We start from the raw sequence: 27,777 nt of genomic DNA, 5'->3' as shown, positions 1-27,777 counted from the left end.
ATAATGCAAAATTGCATTCACTCTACAAGTCCCCATATTCCCATATAGTAATCTGATACTTATTTAAAAATCTTCAATTTAAAATCGCTTCTGAGATTCATGCAATCTCTTAACTGTAATCAAATAAGTGATCAAAAAGCAGACCACATTTTTCCAACATACAATGGCACAGGATATACATTACCATTCCAAAACATAGGAAAGGGGGCATAGTGAGAAAAAATACTAGAGCAACATAAGCCCAGAAAACCACCTGGGCAAACTTGAAACCCTACATCTCAATGTCTGATGTCAAAATGCTCTTTAGTCTCCAACTATGTTCAGCTATGTTGACTGCAACACTTTGCTCTTGGGCTGATTCTTTTTCTTGTTAGCAGCTTTCCTCGGTATCTGGCATCTCTAACATCTCAGGGTCTCTGAAAGCAATCCAGGCTTTTTCTTAACAGGTTTACCCAATGGCCCCTCTGGGCCTCCATTTAGAGACACCATGATACAGGCCTGGCCTGAGCGCCTTTTTCTTAGTTGTGGAGGCAAATTTCATAGCCCCTTTCTTCTATCCTTAACTCCAGAATTATGTGGCTAATGCTGCCAGGTTCTGCTGCTTGCTTGGACTGGAACATGGTCCCCTTGTTCTATCTTCACCAGCTTTCTGTTTTCGATGGTTACCTTCACTGCTTAAGTTTGTCTGTTCTGGAACTGCTCCAGTCTGGCCTCAAACTCAGAGATCCACCAGCCTCTATCTTCTGAGTGCTGACTCTAAGCTTTTCTTTAATTCCTTTTCACAAGTTGGAAATTTAGCTGGATGGGATCTTGCCCTGAGGTCACCACTCCCTTTATTCCATTTCTTAATCTGTTTATCTCTTTGAAGGTAGGATTCAGCTCCATTCCACTTCCTGGTGCTCTTTTTCTCCTCAAATATTTTTTCTTGATCAGCTTGCTCCTTTTCATTATATATCTTCATTAGAGTTAACACTAGTAACTGCACAGCAGAGTCTATACTAGGCTGTTTTGAGATTTCCTCTGCTGAGGGAGTTAATTCAAAACTCTTCACTTTAGTCTCAGGCAGACTCTTGGGACAAGGGTAAAAAACAGCCGTAATCTTTACCAAAATATCATAAGAACGATCTCTAGACCACATACTAATATTCTTCTCTGAAACCTCAGGCCCCCACAGTTCAAATAACTCTTGGTACTGCTGTCTTCCATGCTTCTAGCTAGTATGACCCATTTAGCAGCATTTAAAGCATTCCACTGCTTTCCTAACTCAAACTCCCAAAGTTCACATTACTCCAAACAAAAACATGGTTCAGTCTGTCCCAGCGATACCTCAGTCCCTGGTACCAGTCTCTGTCTTCTTAGTTGGGGTTTCTATTGCTGTGAAGGGGCACCATGACCACAGCAGCTCTTATAAAGGAAACATTTAACTGGAGTGGTTCGCTCCCAGTTCAGAGGTTTAGTCCATTATTGTCATAGTGAGAAGCAAGGCAGCATTCAGGCAAACACATTATTATAGAAGGAATTGGAAGTTCTTACATCTTTACTCATAGGCAAGGGGAGGTGAAATGTCTCGCTGGGCGTGACTTGAGCATATATGAAACCTCAAAGCCTGCTGCCACAGTGACACTTTCTACAACAAGGATATACCTAATAGTGCCACTCCCTTTGGGGACCATTTTCTTTGAAACCACCACAATGCCTAAGAGATGAACTGCTTTTTTTTTTAATTTAAGATTTTTAAATTATGTGTGTCTGTGTCTGCATATGCCTCATGAGTTCAGGTGCCCTTGGGGGCCAGAGTTGTTCAATTCTGTGAAAGTGAATTTTCTACGTGGTTATGAGCTGGCCAGTGCAAGTGCTGGGAACTGCAGGGACAGTTTGACTTTAACTACTGAGCCAGCCCCTGAACTGCCTGGGTCTACCTATCTACCTAACCATCTGCATAACATTTATGTGGGTGTGTGTGTGGGAATGGGCATGCCACGGTGTGTATGTATGGAAGTCAGAGGATAATTTACAGAGAATAGGTTTACTCCTTCCACTGTGTATGTGGAATTTGGGAATTCTGGAACTCAAATTCATGTTGTCAGACTTGGTGGCAGGTGCCTTTAACTCCTGAACCATCTCATTGGCATTTTCTTTTCTTTTTATTTTGAGTATGTAGTATAGACTGGTCTTTAACATACTGTTAGCCAAGGATGACCTGGAACTGTTGCTTCTTCTGCCTCCACCTCCAGAATGCTGGTATAGATATACATTGCCATACCTTGTTTATGCCATACTAGAGGTAGAACTGAGGACCCCATGCATGCTAAGCAAGCTCTCTGTCAACTAAACTGCGTTCTCAGCCCCAGAAAAGAACTGAATTTTGTCAGTCTAACTGCTGCTATTGGAGCCTTATGAGAAAATGAGGTGGTAAAAATAGCAGTTAGGAAAACACTGACAGTGGAGATGGGAACTTGAGGTAGAAATGTCATGGTAATGTCTGTTGCTAAAGTGACGCTTATTTGTTTTTTTTTTTTTTTAAGGATTATAAATGTTGTTGTATTCATTCATTCATTTATTTATTTTGGTTTTTCGAGATAGGGTTTCTCTGAAAAAAAGTCCTAGCTTGTCTTGGAAGTCACTCTGTAGACCAAGCTGGCCTCCAAATCACAGAGATCCACCTGCCTCTCCCTCTGAGTGCTAGGATTAATGGCATACACCACCACCATTTGGCATAATTGTTATTTTTTAAAGTATGAGGTTCTTGGAGAAAGATTCCATATATTCTGTGCTTCCTTAGGATTGTGTTTGAGAAAATGCTTAGGTTTTTCTTGAGGTCAGCCAGCGTAGAAATTGTACTCAATATCTTGATTCTTCATACCAGACTTTAGTGAGAAGGATTTGTTTATTCTGAAAAAATCGTACTTTGTGCATAGCTAAATCTGAGCCATATACTATCGAGTTCATCAAAGTGGTTCTTTTGGCCCAGAATTATGTTTACATGGACAACCAATCTTAGTAACTGTACGTGCCGTATAGGGTCACTTTTCTTTGTTAATTCAGAGATTCATTTTAACACACTATGATAGTTATTCCTGTCAACTGAATAGCTTTGAGAAATGCTTAGGAAAGATCTTAGTAAAGCACACTTTGGGAGAGGTATCCGTTACGGTGTTTCCAGAGGTGGTTACATCTTGAGACCTAGACTAAATGAACTAGTTAGTAATCAAGCATCTGTTATATTCCTAATGTGATGGTGTTATTAGGATGTGGTCAAAGGTAGGAATTCGGGAAGTATTGGGGAAAATCAGTGAATGAGTTATCTCCTTGGGTTGGGGGGGGTTGGGGGGCTGTATCTTGCCCTGACTTCTTGCTGTGCTTCCTCGTCAGTGTGGAGTTTTCCATCGAGACCTCTGATCAGTTCTGTCCTGCCAGCCATTCCTCACATAACCACACAGAGACTTATTAGCTATAAATGCTTGACCAATAACTTAGGCTTGTTACTAGTTTAGATTTTAATAAACCCATATTTCCTATCTACCCTCTGCCATGTGCCTAGTACCTTCTTTCAGCACAGCACAGTTTGTCTGCTCTCAACTCCTGAGACTCAGCCCTTCTTCCCAGTGTCCTCTGTTCCTAGCAGTCTCACCTATACCTCCTACCTAACTACAGGCTAGTCAACTCTTATTAAACCAATCAGAAGGCACCTTGGCATAGACACATCTTCACAGTGTACAAAAAGATTATCGCATAACACTTGCTCTCTCACCTTCTGGCATGAAGTGAACAGTTTTCTACCACTTGTTCTCAGCATCAAATGTATGGACCCTGCAGCCATGCACTGAGCCCTCTGAAACTGAGCCAAAGTCCTTAAGTTGTTTGTGTCAGATATTTTGGTCCCAATGATGAAAGGCTAACTCACATAAAAAAATTGATGCCAGAGAAGTAAAGTATGATAGCTAGTTAGTGTTGTTAACTTGACAGGGTCTGGAATTTCCTCCAAGATAAGCTTCTAGGCACGTCTATGAAAGATTATTTAGTGTTGGATATGCTTATGAGGGATTATGTTAATTGGATAAATGAAGGTGGGAAGAGACATCCTAAATGTAGATCTCACTTTTTCCTTAGTCTGGGTTCTAAACTACATTCTTTGTTTTCTTGTGACTGGATGCAGTATGTCCAGTTGCTTCATACTCCTGCCTTGTGTTCTACTGTGATGATTAACTTTGGGCCAAAATAAGAAAGAGTAAATCTTAAGGAAAATGAAAAGAAAATGCCACCCCATTCAGCGCAAATGCAGCTCTCCTCTACTGTCTTCTGGCTTTTCCTCCTGCTCTGTCTTTCTCTTGTGTCTCTTTCTTCTCTAGGAATTCCTCTTCTGCCATCTCTCAGGGCTTCTGTGGTCCTTTCTTCTCACTTAAAGCGCTCTCTAGTCTCAAAAAGAATATATTTTATGTTTTGTTGATGTTTTGAGACTTTGAAGTTGAACTTAAAAGTAATGATCTGATTAGTTTGGCAGAGGAATTTTCAAGAAAATATAAGCTCAGGAATTATGTGGTTCTTGTTGGCAGTTTTAGCCAGATTTACAGTGACAGCACAAAGGAGAGCAGAAATATTTTAAAAGTCTGTATTTTAGACAAAGTGTGCATATTTAAATCTGTAGACAAGAATGGTATTGTTAGAAATTAGTGCCATTCAAAAGAAGTCAAGTGGACAGGGGAGATGGCTTAGTAAACCACACAGTGGAAGGAGAACAAGTCACCTTTACACACGTGCACTGTGACATGCAATCATGTACTCACATATAATACATGTATGAGCACATAGTGAAAATTTTTAATGTTTTTTTTTTTTTTAAGACAAAAACCAAGCAGTTTATACTTTGGAGAAGATACCTTTGAGGGCAACTCGGGATTTGACCAGATCTCACCTTAGATAGGTTCTAGAGTATAAAATTTATAAATTCATTGAAAGATTTGTTCCTTGAGAAGAAAGAGCTCTTGAGACTCCCTGATTGTAGAGGGCCTCCTAGAGAAGTTATTTTCTCAGGATCAACTACCCAGGCATTCAGGGTCTGCATTCTGGTCCGAAGGAGCCCAGGTGCTGATTGAACTGGCAGCAGACTTTTGCATTTTTCACATGATAGCATCGTAACTGTTCAGGTGCAAGAGTTATGAGTCATAGAGCATTCCAGTGAGATTTCAGAGGGAGGCCTGGCAATGCATCAGCATCTGTGCTGGCAGCTGGGAAGAGTAATGTGTGAAACTGAGCATAGGACCTCAGCTGTAGTGGTTCTCTGGAGTGTGAAGTTGAAGCTCTAGCTGACCATGTTGGTTCTCAAATGTTTGAGAGAAGTTCAAAGTGGGGAAGAACAATTTCAAATTATTTGGATATCATGAGGCAGTAGAAGCTTAAGGAGCCAAGAAGGATATCTTGTGTGGAAGGATGCTGTCTTGGTGTACCAGTGACTTTAGAAATGGGTACTTTACTATCAGTTGATTGTTTGTTTTAGTCTTTTCTTTTGAGCTACAGATGATTCTTTATGCTAGTTTTTCTCTGGAAGGTATTACCTGAAAATTCTGTTTTTCAAACGTAGCCAGGTATGATGTTGTACACCTTTAATCTCAACTCTTGGGATGCAGAGACAGAAGGATCTCTAACATTTAATACTAACCTGGTTTGCATAGTGAGTTCCAAGCTTGCTAGAGTGACATAGTGAGATTCTGTATCAAAAACAACATACCAAACAGACAAGAACAACAAAAAGCCAACAAAAACTCAATTTCCCCCCATGGGGAAGTCACCATGTCCAATGCTATTATCATAGTCTGTTATAATCCTGTACTAAATAGTAAAACAGCTACTGTCTAGGCTATTGCTTCCACTTTGCCCCTTGACAGACAATTGCTTTGCTTCTTTTTAAAATTCACATGATAGTCAAAGTGATGTTTTTTTCCTAAAACATCTTGTGATCCTGACTTGTTTTTGTTTGACACTTGTCAGTGGTTCCCATGGCATTGACTAATGTTCTAAACCCCATTCAACAACCCCTGGCTTTCTTTCGGTCCTTTGGATCTCTCATACTTCAGTTTTAGGCTTTTCCATATCAAATCTTCATTTTGCCTGGCTACATAGTTTAAGAACTGACAATTTATATTGTTTCTCAGAGCCTTCTGTGGCCCATAATTGGATTTTCTTCTAGGGTCTAAGCTTCTGTTTTTAAAAATTAGTTTTGTTTTTTTTTTTTCTAGACAAGGTTTCAAAAATTAGGGTTTTTTTTTTCCATTTCATTTTATGTGTGAATGTTTTATCTGAATGTATGTGTGTGCACCACGTTTTCTTAGGGCCCTTGGAGACCAGGAGGGCATCTCATTTCCTGGAACTGGAGTTGTAAATATATGTGAACCACCATGTTGGTGCTAGGAATTTGCTTTGGTCCTCTGCAAGAGCAACAAGTGGTTTGAATCTCTTGAGTCATTTCTACAGTCTCCTGGTCTGAACTTCTTACCACTTACAAGTATACAGTTTCTGTTCGTGTAGTTTGAGTGCCTGTTAAATCTTTCCTGTTTATGCCTTGGGCAGAGATGCTATGTTAAGTACTATGTTATCTTCCTTTTGGCTGTATCTCAAGTAGTTACGGTAAAAGTTTAATAAATGTCTTTTGAGAGCTGGATGTGGTGGGACACACTTGAAACCCCAATACTCAGGAAATGGAAGCAGGAAGATCAGGAGTTCAAGGCTATAGTTGGTTATATGGTGAGTTAGAGGCTATACTGTGCTATATGAGATCCGTTCTCAAAAGGAAAAATGTTGAACCAGTATTATTAAACAATAATTATTAAGCAAATAAACGTAGTAGAAAAATACATGAAAGAGTTTTTGACCTTGCTTTTGGGGCCGGGGATATAGCTCATTGGTAGAGAACTTGGCTAACACAAAACCCAGAGTGAATTCCAGAACCACAGGAAGAAAAAATAAAAAAAGAAACATGTTACAGCAGCAGGAATGTTCAGGGTTTTTTTTTTTTTTTTTTTTTTTGAGACATGGTCCCACTGTGCATCTTTAAGGTGACCTGGAACTCACTATGTAAACCAGAAAGATTTCCTAATACATAGGTATTAATGACTCATGTGTTATAGGCCATATCTTTTATCTTGCACTGTTTCTCTAATGTCAGTGGCTCTTGGTTAAGGCTTAACAATTGAGAGCCATACTCAGTGGTGGAGAATTCATTGCCATGTGGTTTTGTAATCTCACTTGTCTCTTACAGAAGTAGGGAAGTGGTTGCTACCTAGATACATGGTGCTAGAGAAAGAGTATATGACGTTTAAGTATAGTCTGTATATTCACGTACATACTCCGTATCTGCTTGCACATGTGATAGCATCTCAGAATTAAAACTCATAAAACTTACGTTGTGATTGTTTTTCCCATGGCTCTTCACCCATCTTGACTATGTAATAATGGAATTCCATCTTTTAAGATCCATTTTCTTATTTGACCACGTCCTTCCCAAGGCTGACTATCAAGGTATTGAAGTCCAATAATCAAAAGCCCCTTTTCGCTCATCTTTAATTAGATGCACAATTAAAATTAAACATCTCGTCCTAACTTAGGGTTTCCCCCTCTACCACCATTTTCACTATCCAGAGGCAGTCCTTTGTCCTTCCAGGGACAAGTATCCTTGTCCCTCTCTCCCTTGTTTCCTTCCTTTTCTCCCTTGTTCTCTATCCCCTCTTTGTCTCTTATTCCCTGCCCTTTGTCCCTCTGGGGCAAATAAACTTCATTTGTGCTGAGAACTTGGTCTTGGGTTACCCTGCACAGACAATGATTCTTTCAAGCACTGTCTGTTGAAAGGAGCTGCGGTGGGCTGCGTTCCCACCCAGCTCCGCAAGGCTAGCTTTACTGGGCACCATCTATGGTAATTGGGAGCGGCGGGGCTGCGTCCCAGGCACCCGGCCGCCCGCACAGCTAGCTTTACCCGAAATAATTACACGGAAACTGTATTCTTTTAAACACCGCTTGGCCCATTATATCTAGCCTTTTCTCAGCTAACTCTCGCACCTGGACTAGCCCATTTCTTATAATGTATGTAGCCCACGAGCTGGCTTACCAGGAATGATCTTAACCTGCGTTTGCCTGGAGTAGAAGAATCATGGCGACTCCTTGACTCAGTTTCTTTCTCCCAGCCTTCTGTTCTGTTTACTCCACCCACCTATGTTTTAACCTATGAGGGCCAAGCAGTTTCTTTATTGCCTAACCAATGAAATCAACAGATTGATATATGACACTCCCACATCATTTCCCCTTTTTCTGTTTAAACAAAAAAAGGAAGGCTTTGACTTTAACATAGCAAAATTACATATAGCAAAATAGTTACCAAGCAAGAATTATAGTTACAATATTTATATCTATTTTATCTTTTATCATAACTAAGGAAAACTATAACTATCTATTCATTTTTTAACTCCATCAAAGACTCCAGAAGGATATAATACTATCTAACAAGAAATAAGAAAACTCTAGAAATGACAGAGACATCTCACTGTCTGGACAGTCACCCAAAGTTCTTTTGTACCGTTGGGGCATCCATCTTTAGCCTTCAGGCCCATAGTATCCAGCAGACATTTTTATCAAGCAGGAAATTCCAAAGACAGTTCAGTCACTTTCTGTTGTATTCTGCAGAATGTCTCGCAGACTCTTTCATGAGTCAGGAACCCCGAAAGACCATCTCACCTTTAGGCAAGTTCAGCAGTCCATTCTCTGCGGGTTCTTTGTGTCCAGTTTATGCAACAGTCCAGGCAAGAACAGTTTCTTGCCCAAATGGTTATCAAATTCCATAAGGATCCTCTTCGATGCCCATCTTCTTCTTGAAGTAGATTGGTGCCGCCAGGAGCAGACATGTCTCATTGTCATGAAAAGTCCTAAGTTATTAAAATATTTTAAATGCCATATTCTATAGCCTTTGAGAGATATGAAGAATGCCTATCTGAAATATATCTCTATATATCTAGAAAATGTAAGTAACATGACTACAAACTTGAGTATTATTTATGATTATCCATCAACAACCTATATTTCCTAATTATACATTACATTTTAAAAATGTACTATACAATCACAACATCTTATTCAAGATCAGAAATACATATACATATAACAAAATTGACCTTAAAATCCACACCAATGTAAATTATTCATACCTATATCATTTCCCCCTTTAAATGTAAAAGAACATTTATAAACAATATTTTGGGAACATGGGCGCAGTTTTTTCTCTCCAAACTGTTTTCTGCTGAATGGGGGCGCTGTTAATCAGATCATTTAGGGTGTAACCTGTGTGCCAGGTTTATCTCAGTTGGCAGATGAGTGAAGTAATTTCTTGAGGGTGTTTACAAGCAACTTTTCGGGAGGTCGTGGTCTATCATACCATATCGGGATAGATGCAATCCATAGGATCTGGTCCTCTGTAAAAACAAAAGAAGACCCTCTCCAAAGCATCATATTCGTAGACCCAAATTTTGAAATCGTAATACCCTTATATCCATTCTGGTTTAGCTTGGCAGCCCATGTAATGAAATGTCTGTTTGTACTTAGCTCCTTTACAGTCAAAAATTTTAAAGAAAACATAATGTACATAATCCAGACTCTCTGTGAATTTTCCATTTTTATGTGGCTTATTTTTTTTATTTTTCTTAATCTATAACTATCTGTATTCTGTCTCTTTAAAGACTTTTTCCTTTTTTTTTAACCATTAACTTTATTTATTTATTACCCTGCGCAGACAATGATTCTTTCAAGCACTGTCCATTCTCTACTGTCTGTACATTCCCTTTTTTGAACTTCATGACAGACAGGGAAAAGGATGGGGAGAGAAGTCCCTTGGAAAAAAGTAAAAAGCACACAAAATAGTGCATGTGAAAGGCATGGGGCTCTAGAACCTTGTCTTTTAAGTTGCTCAAATAGAAAACTTGCTTTGGAGTGACTCTTCTTGCTTTGTAATCAGCAACTCTTGCTGCCTTCAAAATACATAGACTTTGGCATTCTGTCTGCCATGACCCTAGTTTAAGCTACCCTCATTTCTGCTAGTTACTATCTAGTTTCTGTTAGGTCTCCTTCTATCTGTGATCTCTTTCTCTTGTAAACTGAAAAGCCCACATCTGTTGTGGTTTGAATGAGAATGGCCCCCATAGGCTCATACATTAGAGCTTAGTTGCCAGGGAATGGAACTGTTTGGGAAGGATTAGATGTTACCCTATTGGAGATCTATCAGTGGGCATCAGCTTTGAGGTTTAAAAAGCCCACACCAGGCCCAGTCTGTCTTTCTGTCTTGTCTGTTGTTCCCACTACCACTCCCTGCTGTCTGTAGATCAGGATATAAAGCTCAGCCACTGTTTCACCACCAGTCTGTCTGCTTCTTGTCATGATGGTCATAGACTAGCCCCTCTAAAATGTAAGCAAGCTCCCAATCAAATGCTTTCTTTTATAAAAGTTGCCTTGATTGTAGTGTCTTCCTCACAGCAGAAGAGCACTAAGACACTTATATTCAAGATTCTTTGTGATTATGGACAGTTAAAATGTTGTTGCAGACCACAGCAAAACTATCTTGTGTTACTTTGTAGTCCCTTTATAAGCCAGTGATGGCCTGATCTTATGTGACCACATATTCTTGTAACTGTCTAAACCAATGTGGTTCTTAACCATTGGTTTGTAACCCCCCAAAAAACCATTGGCAAACACAAATACTTGCATTACCATTCGAACAATATCAAAATTACAGTTATAAAGTAGCAGCGAAAATAATTTTATAGTTGGGGGATCTTCACAACATGATGAACTGTATTAAAGTATTGCAGCATTAGGAAGGTTGGGATCTAAACCTTTAAAAATTGTAGTATCCCAATGGGACTACTAGATTCCCATCAGTCCAAAAGCTAGGACAGTCATCAGATAACATCTGAATACTACCTGGGTTCCCCTATTTGCTGTGGCCTATCTGTGGTACCCATCAGTGGATTTGGTGAGTGCATTGGCTTATGAATCACTGTGTAGCTAGCTATACAGTCTCATGTAACCATTTTCACAGTGGAATATCCTTCAGGGAAACCCAATTTTGTGTTGTGGTAACTCCTTCAGCCAATAAATAGCCTTTATGATACTGGCCCACTTTAGGTGTGGTCTCATGTACTATAAATGCAGACAAAAAGTGTGTGGGCCCTTTTTGCTGCTGGATTCAGTTCCAGTTCCCAGTGCATACAGAGGACTGCGGGTTGCTACTGTGAGTTTATCCCCAAATAAATAAATAAACCTTTGTCATACTCCATTCTGGGCTATTGTGGAACTCTTTGGTATGACAACAGTTTTGTGTTTCCTGGCCGTAGTCATCCATATTTACCTAAACTCACTTCCCTTTGAGATAAGAATTGTTTTTGCATTGCCTCTAAAGGAGAGAAATTTTTTTGGTTTGAACCAGTCTTGAATTTCCTGCCTTGGCCTCTTGAATATTGGGCTCTCAGGCATGCATTATCATACCACACAAACACAGAAGAGATTTTACAGAACTGTTGGTCAGATCACAGCATTCCTCTAACCCTTTCTGTCTTCACTCATAGTAAATAAAGGTCAGATTTTCTAATGTGGCTTGCGGTACTTTACTTCCACCAGCCTCCTAACGTCTCCCTCTGACTTAGTGTTCCTTAAATGCCTTGAATTCCTTTGGGATTCTTAAACATGCTGGCATTCTTCCTCTAAGGGCCTTTGCTTCTGCTCTTTCATCTCAAAACCACCCCCTCAGGTCTTGACTTCCACTGACTGTTCTGGTCCCATATCTCACAGCAAGCACTCTCTTTCTGCCTACATTTTTCTTCTAGGTATTCACCATAATCTGATGTGCTGTATGTTATGCAAAGATTTTTGTTTACTGTTCTTTCTAATCTCCTTTAATTAGAACATAAACCTCCATAGGAGAGTGTCTTAGTCATTGTTTTTTTAACTATGTAGAGATACTCTGACCAAGGCAACTCTTAAAGAAAAAACATTTAATTGCTTACAGTTTAAGAGGTTTAGTCCATTATCATCATGGTGGAGAGCATGGTGGCAGGTGGTGGAATAGAAGCTGAGAACTTCACATCCTGAACTGGAGGCAGAGAGACAGCCTTGGGCTCGGAGTGGTTGCACATGGTGACCTTTAATCCCACCACTCAGGAGACAGGGGCAGGCTGATATCTGTGAGTTTGAGGGAGCCTGGTCTACATAGTGAGTTCTAGGACAGCCAGAGCAAATAATAAAACCCTGTCTCAAAAGAAAAAGGGAAAAAAAAAACCCTCAAAGCCCCTCAATGACACACTTTCTTCAACAAAGCCACATCTCTCTGTGACAGCATTCAACAATATGAGCCTGTAGGGGCTGTTCTTACTCAAACCACCACAAGGAGGAATTTGTAATTTAGATCTTTCTAGATTCTAGGGAAATAGAAACTCAGGAAATATTTGTGAGCAAATGAATTATAATTTGTTTTCTTTAATAAGGTAATAACAGAGTTTTGTTAGCAGATTTCCAGTGCTGAAGCACCTCTGCCTTCCTAGCAATATGTTTTTTTATGACTATGTTTGTAATTTATTAGGGATTTTATATCTGAATTTATAAATTACATACAGATACCTACGATGTTCTAGTTTGAAACTTTGTACAGTTTTGGTGTAAGGACAAGTGTGTTGTTTGCCCTTTCTTGTTTTTTTTACAGTAGTAATATTTTCAGGTTTTATTTATTCCATACATTCTTTTTTTATTTATTTTTTTATTTTTATTTATTTATTTTTTTGGTTTTTGGTTTTTCGAGACAGGGTTTCTCTGTAGCTTTGGAGCCTGTCCTGGAACTCCCTTTGTAGACCAGGCTGGCCTCGAACTCACAGAGATCCGCCTGCCTCTGCTTCCCGAGTGCTGGGATTACAGGTGTGCGCCACCACCGCCCGGCTTCCATACATTCTTTTATTTTTTTATTTTTTATTTTTTTAAATATTTATTTATTTATTTATTATGCATACAATATTCTGTCTGCGTGCATGCCTGAAGAGGGCAGCAGACCTTATTACAGATGGTTGTGAGCCACCATGTGGTTGCTGGGAATTGAACTCAGGACCTTTGGAAGACGAGGCAATGCTCTTAACCATTGAGTCATCTCTCCAGCCCAATTCTTTTATTTTTTTTGAGCTCTACATTTTTCTCCGCTCTCCTCTCTGTCTCTCCCCTCCCCCCTTCAACCCTCCCCCAAGTCCCATGCTCCCGATTTACTCAGGAGATCTTGTCTTTTTCTATTTCCCATGTAGATTAGATCTATGTAAGTCTCTCTTAGTGTCCACTTTGTTGTCTGAGTTCTCTGGGATTGTGATTTGTAGGTTGGCTTTCTTTGCTTTATGTTTAAAAGCCACCTATGAGTGAGTACATGTGATAATTGTCTTTCTGTGTCTGGGTTACCTCACTCAAAATAATGTTTTCTAGCTCCATCCATTTTCCTGCAAAATTCAAGATGTCATTATTTTTTTTCTGCTGTGTAGTACTCCATTGTGTAAATGTACCACATTTCCTCATTCATTCTTCGGTCGAGGGGTATTTAGGTTGTTTCCAGGTTCTGGCTATGACAAACAAAGTTGCTATGAACATGGTTGAGCACATGTCCTTGTGGCACGATTGAGCATCCTTTGGGTATATACCCAAAAGTGGTCTTACTGGGTCTCAAGGAAGGTTGTTTCCTAATTTTCTGAGAAATCACCACACTGACATCCAGAGGGGTTGTACCAGTTTGCATTCCCACCAGCAATGCAGAAATGTTCCCTTTTCCCCACAACCTTTCCAGCATAAGTTGTCATCAGTGTTTTTGATCTTGGCATTCTTTCAGGTGTAAGATGGAATCTCAGGGTTGTTTTGATTTGCATTTCTCTGATGACTAAAGATGTCGAATGTCTTTCAGCCATTTTAGATTCCTCTGTTGAGAGTTCTCTGTTTAGGTCTGTACTCCATTTTTTTATTGGATTATGTGATCTTTTGGTATCAATTTCTTGAGTTCTTTGTATATTTGGAGAGGATACCTCTGTCTGATGTGGGGTTAATGAAGATCTTTTCCCATTCTATAGGCTGTTGTTTTGTCCTGTTGACTGTGTCCTTTGCTTTACAGAAGCTTTTCAGTTTCAGGAGGTCCCATTTATTCATTGTTTCTCTCGGTGTCTGTGCTGCTGGGGTTATATTTAGAAAGTGGTTCCCTGTGCCAATGTGTTCAAGTGTACTTCCCACTTTCTCTTCTATAAGGTTCAGTGTGGCTGGCTTTATGTTGAGGTCTTTGCTCCATTTGGACTTGAGTTTTGTGCATGGTGATAGATATGGGTCTATTTTCATTCTTCTACATGTTGATATCCAGTTATGCCAGCACCACTTGTTAAATATGCTTTCTTTTTCCATTTGATATTTTTTGCTTCTTTATCAAAGATCAGGTGTTCGAAGATATGTGGATTGATATCCAGGTCTTCTATTTGGTTCCATTGGTCCTCCTGTCTGTTCTTATGCCAGTACCAGGCTGTTTTCAGTGCTGTAGCTCTGTAGTGGAGTTTGAAGTCAGGGATTGTGATGCCTCCAGAAGTTTTTTTATTGTACAGGATTGTTTTGGCTATCCTGTTTTTTTTTTTTTTTCCATATGAAGTTGAGTATCGTTCTTTCGAGATCTTTGAAGAATTTTGCTGGGATTTTGATGGGCATTGCGTTGAATATGTGTGCAGTAGTATTTTTAAGATGCTCTTTATGATAGTACATGTTTGTAGGACCAACTCACCTGGTGTTTTGCTTACAGGCTAGTCTTGCAACACAGTGTAGGCCAGGATGGCTTTGAACACATCCTCCTGCCTTAATGTCCAGTGTTGGGATTGAAGGTAGGTACCACCATGTACAGCAGTTCACTGTGCTCTTATTGTGAGACTATATTGTTTTACTCTTGCAAATATGTAGCATTAAAAATGTATATACAGAGCTCATGTTCTTAAAAATATAGCACCTGTGTGGGGAGGGAGAACATACCCTCAATTCTCGTACCCAACTACCCATCCCAAGTATAGACAGCCATTGAATCCTCTAAGTCCACTCCTTTACTTCCCAGTTTAGGCTACAATTGTGCAGATTTTCTTTTATAACAAGGCCAGCTTACGGGTATCTCAAATTCTCCTTGAACTTGCCAGGCAGCCAAGGACAACCTTGACTTCCTGATCATCCTGACTATGGGAATTACAGATGTAGGGATGAGAATTGAACCCAGGACTTTATGCATGGTAGGCATGAGTTCCTTTTGTTTTTATGTATAGGTCCACTCACACTTGTGCCTTACTAAGGTGTGAACCTAGGTATTGTTGTTCAGGGTTCCTTACTTTTAAAGAATACTTTTGTAAATGGAGACTGTGCTTTAATTTCCTGGCCACCCAGGTCTGAATAATCACACAGAAACTATATTAGTTACCGCACCAATTGGCCTACGGCTCAGGCATATTTCTGGCTAGCTCTCATACCGTACATTAACCCATTTCTATTAGTCTGTGTATTGCCATGTGGCTGTGGCATTACCTCATTTTCTGTATGTCTTGTTTCCTCACCTACTGGCTGGCGTCTGCTTGACTTCACCTACTCTAGCTCTGAAATTCCTGCCTGGCTCTCTGCTAAGCCATTGACCAAAATAGCTTATTCATCACCCAATAAAAGCAACACATATACATAAAGACATCCCACATCATATTTTTCTGCTGAGTGATGGTGGCACATGCCTTTAATCCCAGCACTCGGGAGGCAGAGGCAGGCAGATCTCTGTGAGTTTGAGGCCAGCCTGGTCTACAGAGCGAATTCCAGGACAGCTAGAGAAACTCTGTCTCAAAAAAAAAACCATATTTTTTCCCCTATCATATTGCATTTGTTTTGTTTTTTTTCTGACTTGCTGTTTTTGTTTATCATTTCTGAGCTTGATCTGTGTTGGAGCATTTAATTGAAAATATTTCATACTTTCTAGTGTGTGCTGTCTTGCGTGACTCATGGTTGGTCTGTTGTATACGTGTATTAGGTTGTATAAGACTAAGGTCACTTTTGTTCTTGATTGTGATTGTTAGTTTGTAAAGCAGTTGTGTGAATGTCCTCTCTCCCTAGCAGTGGGTAAGAATGCCTCTTGCTTTGCAGCTTTAGTACTGTGGATTTAAAATCTCTGGGTTTCCCTGTATTCTTAATTTGATGCAATTTGTATACACTGAAATTTCCCCCTTTTAGTGTTCAAGTATTCAGATCTAAGGCCTGCTTTAAAATTCATATGATTATATTTTTTTGAATTTTGATACAATTTAATGTATGCTTCTAGTGAGTTGAATGGAATTGCTCAATGTTAGTGTTATGCTTATCTCTCTTCCCCTTTAAAGTTACTGTAATAAAGTTCACCCCCATCAGTGTAGAATCTTGTGTTTTCACAAAGCAGATAGAGCAATATAGCAATCACCCTAATTAAGTTTATCAAGCAGACCTGTAGTGTGTTCGTCCCCAGCTCCTAGTGACTCATAGTTTGCCCCTGCACTGCTGCTTTTTCAGAGCTTCATATAAACGGACTTATACATTCTGTAAATCCCCATGTGAGTGCTGGGAACTGAACCTGAGTTGACTCCAGGAGCAGCCAGTGCTTTTAAACACTGAACTGTCTCTTCAGAACCTTAATTTTTTTTTTAAGATTATGTATATGCATATGGGTCTTTGTTACAAAGAGTACCTGTGACTTTGGATGCCAGAGGTGTTGGATTCCTTTTGAATTGAAGATAGAGGTGTTGTGAGCTCCCCAACATGGGTGCTGTGAACAGAATCTCAGTTCTCTGGGAGAGCAGAAAGCTTGCTCAACCACTGAGCCATCTCTCCAACTCCTGGGCTCTTAAATTTTTTCACCTTTAGTTTTGTTTTATGTAGATGGCCATTTTGCCTGTGTTATTGTGCATGCAGTGCCTTTGGAAAACAGAAGAGGGCTTTGGGATGACTACTACCACCCCCAAATTACAAATGCACTCTTAACCGCTGAACCTTGACCCTGAACATTTAAAGTAATTGTTATGATTGAGTTAAATCTACGCTGTTTAAGTTTCCTAATTATTTGTTCTCTTGTCACCGTTAGCTTATTAATTATAATTCTACATTTGTCAGAGCTTACCTGATATTTTATAAACTATAGCGTTATTAAACAAAAAATAGACCTCTTAAGTATTATATCATTTTATGTAAAATCCAAGATCTTTATAATAGTCTTAAATTTCCCTTGTGTGGTTTCTGTGCTAGTCATTTCGTGACACTTCTACATAGTCTTCACATCTCATAGAACATCATTACTATTTTTCCTTTAAATACGTCTTTAAAATTTTTATCTATTGAGGTAGTGTGGGGAGGTGGGTGAGTGAGGGGGTGGGAGGTGGGTATACATGGGCATGCCGTGGCATGCATATGGCAGTCAGTGAACAACTTGGAGGAATTGGTTCTCTCCTTCTACCATTGGGTTTTAGGGAATGAACTCAGGTTTACAAGCTTGGTGATAAGCACTTTTATCTGCCAAGCCATCTCCCTAGCCAGGATAGTTTTTCTAAATAAGAAAATTCTAAGTTCAAAAAATTTTTTTTCCTTTGAGCATTTCAAAGTTACTAATTCTGTATCTTCTAATTTGCATAGTTTCTGAATATTATATTTGTGGTGAATATTATTTGTCCTGTTACCGGTAAGCATTTTCTTTTCATTTTTTTATATTTATTATTACTATGTATAAGAAAAGAAGGTATGGGTGTGATGCACACTCAGTGCCATGGCACAGGTAACAGTTTTGTGGAGTCAGTTTTCATCCTCTACTTTTCTTTCTCTTTTTTTAAGGTGGTCTAGGTTTCCTTTAACAGTATGGCTATATTCTGTCTTTCTGTGCCATGGGATACCATGTGTTTAGTTAATCAGCCAAAATGTAGGTTTGGTCCCCAGCTCCACAGGAAATGAGAAACATCTAACACAGTGATAGCACTGGTACACACCAGGGCATAGTGCATTTTAGGCAAGCATCTGTAATCCTGGGATTTGTTTTTCTGAGACATACTGTGAAAGTTTTCATTAAAGACTGGTTTAAGTTTCAAAAGAACCTGTCAGGTTTGCTTGTGCTCCACCTGCCTTTCAGCTAATTTCTTCTGTGATCGACTTGTACCACTTAAGTAGAGTGACTTTATAATCCATACTTTTGAGAAATGGAAGTTTACTTTTTTGCTATTTGAACTCTGACCTGTTTTTGTCTTATGTTTTTTGTTTTGTGGGGTTTTTTGTTTTTGTTTTTTGTTATTTTTGGGGGGGAGGGCAAGAGTTTCTCTGTGTAGCCCTGGATGTAGACCAGGCTTTGGCCTTGTACTCAGAGATCTGCCTGCAGGTGCCACCATTGCCTGCTTGAACTCTGATTTCTAACAGACAGCAGACAACTTTTTTTGTGGCTGTAAATTGGCATTCTTTTTTTTTTCTACACAGTTGTAGGGTTGGGTTGGATGGTTGTTTTGGTTGACTTCATACACACACAATTTTATATATGTATGTATGTATAATTTTTTAAAACTTTATGTGTATGTGTTTTGCTAGTATTGTTTGTACATGTGTATATTTTTGTATGTATGCCTGTACATGTGTGTTTGATGCTCTTGGCGACTACTAAAGAGCTTTAGCCATCTTATTACTGGAGTTACTGATAAGTTGCGAGCTGCCATGTAGGTGCTGTTAATCGAGCCTGGTTCTCTGGAAGTCCAGCCAGTGCTCTCAGCTGCTGAACTGTCTCTCCAGCTGCAGTGACTTCTGAGATTGTGTGCATCTAATTCATTTCAGATTGTCTCTCATTTTTGACAGGCATTAGAATAGCTCTCCCACCTCCCAAATCCTCTGTCTGGTTTTAGTACATCTTGTAAAACTGGTGTAACTCTGACTTATAGTAAGCTCAGGTGCTGTGTGTATATGTGGCACCACACTGCCTGTCATGGAGATTCTCTGTGTTGCAGCTGCTGCATCAGTGGTATACTTTCTCATATGTATTTGTCAGGTTTCTGTCACTATAGTAAAATATTCAACGTAATCAACTTATGAAGACAAAATGCTAGACTTAGCAGATGCTTACATATGTGAGACGTGAGGAATTTATTGAAAAGACAGTGATGGCATATGTACAAACAACAATTACGGGTGATAGGTATGATGGTATGTACCTATAAACTTAGTACTCGGATTGGCCAGTATTGGTTAGCCCCATTCTTTGGGCCAATGATGAGGCACATCTTTGCATTTTGACAGCAAAGCCACTTGGCTCATATCTTAGATATAAAAGAAATACAATGTGGCTTCCATAGTCTCTTTTCAATGCGTGCCTGCAGTGGTCTCAAATCTCTTACTAGAACCTGTTGTTGTTTCCCTCAAAGAGCACCAACACTAGGAACCAACCCTTTAACACTGTAGTTAGAGGGAGCCTTAAATTCTAAACTATGGAGTGTAGCAAATTCTGACTTTCTAGTGTTTCCATGACAATATCGGAGTGATAAATTCCAGATCAGAATCTGTTTCTAATAGTTCTTTTATATGTGCCTGTCTGCTCTGTCTACTTTGTTCAAACTAAGGTATCATTGTATTAACCCCCTCCCTTTTTTTTCTCTTTTGGTCTTGCTAAGGCGATTAACTCATGGTCCCTTTGTTTCAGACTCCTGAATGCTGATTACTGTGCCCACTTTCTTCACCATAAAATTTTGGTGAAAATTTTACAAATCATACTGTTTATGACTTTTAAAAAAGTTGTACCTGTTTACTTCTTGGTATGTACCACATATGGTATTCAGGAAAGTTTATGGAAATCAGTTTTTTCCTTCTATCCTGTGGGACTCAGAGTTGAACTTGGGTCCTCAGGCTTGGTAGCCATCACCCTATTGAAAAAGTGCCTGTCCTTTGTGTGTTTTTTGTCAGGGGTGGGGTGGGTAATTTTCTTTAGACAACACTTGGAAGAGACCCAGAAGTCTTTGCCATTTTGGTTCTGTTTTAAATGGGACTGTTGTAAAGTTACGTCCACAGTGGCTTTAGAGACTTGGTTTAATCAAAAATTGATAGAATGACGTGGTGGTGCACACCTTTAATCCCAGAAGGAAGGCAGAGGCAGGTGGATCTCTGAATTTGAGGATAACCTGCTCTACAGAGCTAGTTTCAGGAACAACCAAGGCTACACAAAGAAATCCCGTCTCAGGAAGAAAAGAAAAGGGAAAACTGACAGAATGAGTCTTTACATGAATTACTTGTCTCTGAACCTCTGTCTATAAAGTGGTGAATATTGTAGCTAACAATTAACTGAGGTGTTACCAGAATTGAACTCAGCTTTCCATGTATTGTCACTTTTTTTTTTTTTTTTTGGTTTTTCGAGACAGGGTTTCTCTGTGGCTTTGGAGCCTGTCCTGGAACTAGCTCTGTAGACCAGGCTGGTCTCGAACTCACAGAGATCCGCCTGCCTCTGCCTCCCTAGTGCTGGGATTAAAGGCGTGCGCCACCATCGCCCGGCAAAGTCTAGCATCTTTTTTTTTTTTTTTGGTTTTCCAGACAGGGTTTCTCTGTGGTTTTTGGAGCCTGTCCTGGAACTAGCTCTATAAACCAGGCAGGCTGGTCTCGAACTCACAGAGATCCGCGTACCTCTGCCTCCCAAGTGCTGGGATTAAAGGCGTGCGCCACCACCGCCCGGCTATTGTCACTTTTTAAAAAGACTTTTAATTTAGAAATAATTCTAAACTTACAGAAAAGTTGCATCTATATATTAAATGGTACAAAACAGCCCATTTACCCACATTAACCAGTTAACACTCAGCTCTTGCTAAGACTGAATGCTGAAATTTTTTAAATGTATGCTTCTGCATTTCCTGAGATACATGATGGTTTTTAAAAATTTGTCTGAGCCGGGCTGTGGTGGCGCACGCCTTTAATCCCAGCACTTGGGAGGCAGAGGCAGGCGGATCTCTGTGAGTTCGAGACCAGCCTGGTCTACAAGAGCTAGTTCCAGGACAGGCTCCAAAACCACATAGAAACCCTGCCTCGAAAAACCAAAAAAAAAAAAAAAAAAAAAATTTGTCTGAATGTCAACCTCATTTTTCTATGACAGAATTCACTTGATGGTGATCTCTTTTCCTTTTTTATATTATTGGATTTGAGGTTGCCAAAATCTGAACAATTTCTGTGTCCATCTTATGACATATATTGGTCTATAGATCTTCGGATGTATTTGTCTGATTTTTCAGATAAGGGTAATTAATACCATACTATTCTTATTGAAGAACTGGAAAGTATTTCCTCCTTCAGTGTTTGGAAAAAATGCACTAGTAGAGCGATCTGATCTTGGACTGAGCCATATATCTATCTAGCTTTATCTATTTAATTTATTTGCTTGTTTGTTTAATTATGAGATAGACTCTCCTGTAACCAAGCTGTCCTGGAATTCACTTTGTAACTGAAGATGACGTTGGGTTTCTGGTCCTTCTGCCTGTACCTCCACACATAGGGCAAAGACATACATGTAGATAAAACACTCATACACATAAAATAACAAAATTTTAAAATGTATGTGTGACTGACACTTGCATTCCACTTGCATTTGTGTAGGTTAGAGACAGCTCGAGAGGTTTGGTTTTCTCCCTTGTGTGAGTTCCAGGATGGAGCTCAGACTGTTAACGTTTTGCATGGTGGCAAATGCCATTTTATGGAGGCTTAACTATGTCACCCCACCCACCCCACAAGATTTCCTTAAACTGCATTTTTACATTCTGATTGTGGTGCAGTTTAGTGTAGTTTGCTTCCAGTTTCTTGTGCTAGATTTTGTTTACCTCCTTGGATTGCACTTGATAAATATTCAGTCATTATTTCTTTCTTTCTTTCTTTCTTTTCTTTTTTTTTTTTTTTTTTTTTTGGTTTTTCGAGACAGGGTTTCTCTGTGGTTTTGGAGCCTGTCCTGGAACTAGCTCTTGTAGACCAGGCTGGTCTTGAACTCACAGAGATCCACCTGCCTCTGCCTCCCAAGTGCTGGGATTAAAGGCGTGCGCCACCACCCTGGCCTCAGTCATTATTTCTTGAGATAATTTTCTTCTGTTTCTCTACTTCTGCTCTATTTAAAGAAATTACATATATATTGATAGCTTGGAATTGTCCTATAATTTCTTGGTCTCCTGTAACTTTGTTTTCAATTTTCCCTTCTGTTTTGGGATGTTCTACTGATATATATATTTTTTTAACCCATTCACATTCTATGTTGTGTGTTTGCCCAAAAGTGTGCAGGTACACTTGTGTGCTTGTGGAGGCCACAGAGAAATTTGGGTATCTTCCTGCTACAGCTTCTCTAGTGATGGGACTACAGGCACAAGCCACCAGACTTTATTCTTAGTATTAGGTATGCAGCAAGCCATTCCACAACTTGATGCTTTAGAACAACCTGTTGCTTGGTCTGGATCCCTGTCAGCACAGACTTAGATTAGCTGGAGGCTAGATGTGTCAGAAACATCTCTCAGATGATCTCTGATAACCCTTTTTTAGATTTTTTTTTTTTTTTAGATTTTGTTGACTTTAACCCAAAGATGTTATTCTTTGGGTAGACCTAAGTCAGTTAGATGTGGGTCTTATGTTCAGATATGGAAAATATATGAACAAGTGTGGCCAAGTGGCAAGAACTTCAACACTGGGAGCAGAATACCAAGTTCATGCTGAGAGCCTTAGTCCTGTAATAGAAAGTTTTCTATGTAGAAGGAGCTGCGGGCTGCATTCCTGCCACCCAGCTCCTGGCCACCTGGCTAGCTTATGCCCCAAAATAACAACACACAAACTGTATTCTTTTAAACACTGCCTGGCCCATTATATCTAGCCTCTTCTTGGCTAACTCTCATATCTTGCTTAACCCATATTTAGTAATCTGTGTAACACCACAAAGTGATGGCTTACTGGAAAGGATTCTAGTGTACGTTTATCTTGGGCTGGAGCTTCATCATGTCTGACCAGAGAGGAGAGGCATGATTGCCTCACTTCCTCCCAGCATTCTGTTCTGTTTACTCCACCCAGCTAAGTGCTGGCCTATCAAATGGGCCAAGGCAGTTTCTTTATTAACCAATGAAATCAACAGATTGACATATGACCTTCCCACATCATTTCTTCAGTAATTCTGGACATTTACAAGAGGCCCTGAGCTCCAGAAAGGAAATGAGCCCAGCTGACACCCTGACTCAAACTCAGTGAGCCCCATGGCAGTAGGTCCAGCCATGCCTGTGCCCAAAATTCTCACCTTCTAGAAATCTAAGGTAATAAATGTATGTTGTTTAGGTCACTGAGCCTGTGGTAATGGTGCCATGCAGCAAAATGAAACAAATAGCAGATAGTCTAGGCTGACCCTCTTGATACTGGGAGTCTACTGCATGAGGAACAAGAGGTTCCCAGGAGCAGCAGCCAGAGGGCAAGCCCCACTGTGTAAGTGCTTCTTAAGCTTCTGTGTTACACAGCATAGTTTATAGCCAAGGACTGTTTTGGTTCCCCATGTTTGGTGGTTTAGTTCTCTCTGTGGAGGTGAGGGAGTGGAGAGAGATCAGTCAGTTGGTCACAGCTCCTAGGAGCAGCAAGCTATTTCTCTTACTGACAGGAGTTGCAAAGTCATATTAAAGTGGAAAATTATTGACATAACCATTCTTATAATCTATCTCATATTAACTGATTTACAGAAAAACATGGAAGATGGAATACTACAGGGTATCTGGTATTTTTTTTTTTTGGAGAGGGTGTTTTTTTTTTTTTTTTTCTCTTTGAGACATGGTTTCTCTGTATAGCTCTGGCTGTTCTAGAACTTGCTGTGTTGGAGGCTGTCATTGAATTTACAAAGATCGTTTGCCTCTGCCTCCTGAGTGCTGTGATTAAAGGCGTGCGCCACCACCACCTGTCTAATCTTCTTACTAGCAGTTCTCTAGATTTAGAAAACAAGCACAAAGGTGAGGGCTGACAGACCCTTCTTCTTCATGGTGTCTTTGAAATTGGCAGTCTTGAACTCATGGCAAGCTAAGATCTATCTGGTTTCTAGAAAATAATGCTGATGTGGTTAAAGGCATTGTGGCACTTCCATGTGTGGCCAAGCCTCTTTTTGAGAACTGTTATAATCATAACTTGCAAAAAAAATGCAGCAGTTGATTAATGCAGTATAATACCAATTATACGTACATTCCTGAGGGGGTTTTAAAAACTGTTTGCAACATTCTTTTTCTTTCATTACATTTGATACATTGCCTGTAAATATTGTAATGTTATGATAGTCATAAAAAATTAAGAAACTTAACCCACATAAAAAGCTGGGTGTGGCAGTGCCTACTTATAATTTCAGCACAAGGAGGCTGAGACTGGTGAGTCCTTGGAGCTTGCTGCCCACCTGCCTAGCCAGCCTAGCCAGATTTGGTGAGAGAGCCAGTCACCCCCTCACCAAAAAAAATAAATAAAAGGTGCCAGTGAGATAGCATTTGCTGTACATAGGATACACAAACCTGATGATTTGATCTATTTCTGGAACCCTCATAGAGGCAGAATGAGAGAACTACCAAATGTCCAATGATTTCTACATGTTTCGTGGGGTCAGGGTTGGCTGAAGGGAGGGAGAGGGAAATTAAACAGCGGATAACAACTGTTATGTCCACTTGTGTGCATATACACATACATGATGTAAGAGAAAGGAGCAAACCATGAGTATGTTTATTGTTTAGTCTCCCCATCTTCTGTAACTATTCCTATTACTATAACTGCCCACCATCTTTCAGTGTCCTCTTTAGCCCTCTTGTCTCGGGTACCCCTCTTCTCCCATCGGAGGTCACCTCACCTGTTCAAGTTCTGACCTCCAGTGTAAGTGATTGCCTTGAGACACTTGTTTAAGCATTTCCTCATTCTTGGGCTCTTGACTTCTGCATGATGTCACATTCACACACACCCTTGCTCTATGTCACCTAGTAGAAGTGAGACCAGTTTAGATAAGAAAATAAGTGTTCTTAATTTAAAAATTGATTTATCTTTTTTTGTGGAATTGTAATTTATAATACACTCATATACTCTGAGTTATATTGTGCCACAAGAGAGTTTGACTGAGATTATGGTTAGTCTGTGACTCTCAGGAAGAAGTTGGATGGTCTCTTAGTTTCTGCTTAACTGAGCTGGGAGATAGACTGGAGGCCAGCAAACTCCAGCAATTCATTCTCTGCCCCTCTCCCAGTGCCTGGGTTACAGATGCATATGTGGGGTTTGAACTCAGGTCCCCATGCTCACACAAGTGCTCTTATCCACTGAGCTGGGTAAGAGCAGTAGTGTTTCTACTTGCAAAACATTAATGGTCATTTAAATGGCATTATATGGGGAGTAGTTACAGAAATGTGATTATTTGCACCGTGGAATATTATGCAACCGAGAAGAAAATTAGGCTCTGCTGATGAAATCATTATATAATTTCTAGGGTAGCTTATTTTTTAAAAGCAAAGAACAGAACATCATCTGTGGTAGGCATTTTGGGGAGTGTGTCTCTAAGAATAAAGGGAAGATAAAGTAGATGGGTATATTATTTATGCACAAAGAAGTACAAGGAAAAGAAAGCAGTATGATAGGCTGCCTGAGAGGGGATGGGTCAGAATGAAGAGCTGGAGTGAGATGGTGAAAGAGGAAAAGGACCAGAGACACTTGTAAATATAGCCTTGGTTATGGCTTTGACTCTTGTAATGAGCTAATGTTCTTCTACTTAAAAATATTGTATCAAAGATGGGGAATAAAAAAAATAAAATAGGTTATAGAGAAGAACTGAAGCCCAGTGTTCCCAGCACCTGTAAATTTCTTTGGATATAGCTGTCATACTGGCTTTCTCCTCTTCCTCTTTCTGTCATTCCCCTTGTTTCCGATATGTAGCTTTTGTAGGAATAGGCAGCCATCCCTTTGTGCCTAGACTGTGGATTTGGTCTGACCCAGGTATTAGACTTTTATTATTTTATTTTATGTGTATGGATGTTTTGTCTGCATATACTTGTATTGCTTTATATGCCTGGTGCCTGTGGATACCTAAAGAGGTCATCATATCACCTGGAACTGGAGTTAAAGACAGTTGTGAGCTGCCATATGGGTGCTGGGAATCAAATCTGGGTCCTCTAGGAGAGCAGCCAGGGTTTCCTTTATCTATATCTTGGAAATTCTCTTCACTTTTCTTCTTGCCTCCTAGATCTCATGAGACGCAGTTTGTTGTAATTGGCTGCACACTCTGCAGTTCATTTATGCAGAGCATATTTGAGTAGAGTCACCCTTTGAGAAACTGGTGTGTGGAAAGTAAGTTGAGATATCACACTTTTTCCATATAATAGTTTGGGACCAAGGCTTAAGATTTTACCTTTATTTTTATTCATTTCTTTGTTTTGAGGTAGGGTTTCTTGTGCAGCACTGACTGTCAGGGAATTCACTTTGTAGACCAGGCTGACCTCAAACTCCCAGAAATCTGCCTGCCTCTGTGCCTTCTAAGTGCTGGATTAAAGTTGTGCACCACTGTCAGGCTTTTTTTTTTTAATAAAAAGAAGAATTTTATTTTTAATTATGGATCTGTGTACATGAGTGTGCATACTAGCAGAAACCAAAAGCATTTGATCCCCTGGAGATGAAGTTAGGACAGTTGTAAGCCACCTTGCTTGAATTCTAGGAGCAGAACTCTGGTCTTCTGCAAGAACAGTATGCACTTAGCCTCTGAGCCATCTGATTTTACTTACTTCATTCTCCAGAACTGCTTTTGTATGGTTGATGTGTTCTCTGTATTTTGAAATTGCGTAAAATGATACAAGATGGATCTTTTATTCATTAGAATGAGCCTCTTGTCATAATTATAAAACCTTGAAACTTGGGTCTTTTCACTTGTACAATTTTGGGTTTTTGTTTTGCTTTATTTTTTGTGTCTATTATGTACATGCATGTGCATGTAGGTCAGATGACAGCTTGTGGTGGTCCCAGAAATTAAACTCAGGTTGTCAGGCTTGGCAGCAGTCTTTACATACTAAGCCATCTTACTGACCCTTGAGTACAATTTCTTTGTCCTTTCTTTCTTGGCCTTCTATTTAATATATGATTGCCTTAACCAACGCCGGTTTAGTCAATTATTTTATCTTCATGTTTTTAGATTTGCTCGTTTTATGTGAATGAGCGTTTTGCTCACATGTGTGTCTATGTATCGTGTGCATCCTAAACCTGGAGTTAGGTACAGTTGTGAAGTGCCATGTGGATACTGGGATGAACCCCGGGTCCTTCCAAGATTAAGTACTTCAAATCACTGCATCATCTTTTTAGTGATTTCTCTGAGAGATAATATGCTGTTTCTGATAACCTACTTTAGATCCCAACAGGGTGTGATTGCTTATGCTTCTTTATGAGTTTTTAAAAAGCACCCTGTGCTTGTTGGGGCTCTTAGAGATTGTTTACATTTATCTTCTTCCTTTCAGTATCTACTTTTGTTTGTTTAATTTTGGACATCTTTCATCTATCAGCTGTGCCTAAACATCTGCCAGTCCTTGGTGAGTCCTTCATATTGAGAGAACTGTCGGGTTCTCTGCTGTTAGCTCCAAATGGCCAGGATAGAGAGATGGAAACCCACATAGTTTGGGGGGCTCCTCAGTTATCTGCTTGAAGGTGTGTTAAGTTTACTTTTCAAGAGGAGGAACATTTTGGTACCTGTTTTGCTGTTTCTCTTCCTCTCCCTCTGTT

The 27,777-nt window shown here is 39.7% G+C and overlaps 1 protein-coding gene across 3 annotated transcripts in view; it reads left to right on the top strand.

Annotated features, from left to right (window-relative positions):
* The window catches only part of Asxl1 (ASXL transcriptional regulator 1), a 71,608-nt gene that overhangs the window by 18,921 nt on the left and 24,910 nt on the right, over positions 1-27,777 (top strand). The gene's annotated exons all lie outside the window — the stretch shown is intronic.

The sequence above is a fragment of the Microtus oregoni genome, unplaced genomic scaffold (genome assembly GCF_018167655.1).
Source record: "Microtus oregoni isolate MIOR12 unplaced genomic scaffold, Mior012 000020F_ref0000438, whole genome shotgun sequence".
Lineage (NCBI taxonomy): Eukaryota > Metazoa > Chordata > Mammalia > Rodentia > Cricetidae > Microtus > Microtus oregoni.
This window is presented reverse-complemented; position numbering and strand designations above follow the sequence as displayed.